The sequence below is a fragment of the Rhincodon typus genome, unplaced genomic scaffold (genome assembly GCF_021869965.1).
Source record: "Rhincodon typus isolate 14 unplaced genomic scaffold, sRhiTyp1.1 hic_rhity00000299, whole genome shotgun sequence".
In the NCBI taxonomy this organism is placed as follows: Eukaryota; Metazoa; Chordata; class Chondrichthyes; order Orectolobiformes; family Rhincodontidae; genus Rhincodon; species Rhincodon typus.
This window is the reverse complement of record NW_025965937.1, coordinates 56,118-56,464: the sequence shown is the minus strand read 5'-3', so window position 1 is coordinate 56,464 and position 347 is coordinate 56,118.

Genomic DNA, 347 nt, shown 5'->3' with positions numbered 1-347 from the left:
GAGACAGCAGGAGAGAGCAGGAGAGAGAGAGCAGGAGAGAGAGAGAGCAGGACAGAGAGAGAGCAGGAGAGAGAGAGAGACAGAGAGAGAGAGAGCAGGAGAGAGAGAGAGACAGAGAGCAGGAGAGAGCAGGAGAGAGAGAGAGACAGCAGGAGAGAGCAGGAGAGAGAGCAGGAGAGAGCAGGAGAGAGAGCAGGGGAGAGAGAGAGAGACAGCAGGAGAGAGAGAGAGAGAGAGCAGGAGAGAGCAGGAGAGAGAGAGCAGGAGAGAGAGAGACAGCAGGAGAGAGAGAGAGAGCAGGAGAGAGAGAGCAGGAGAGAGCAGGAGAGAGAGAGAGACAGCAGGAG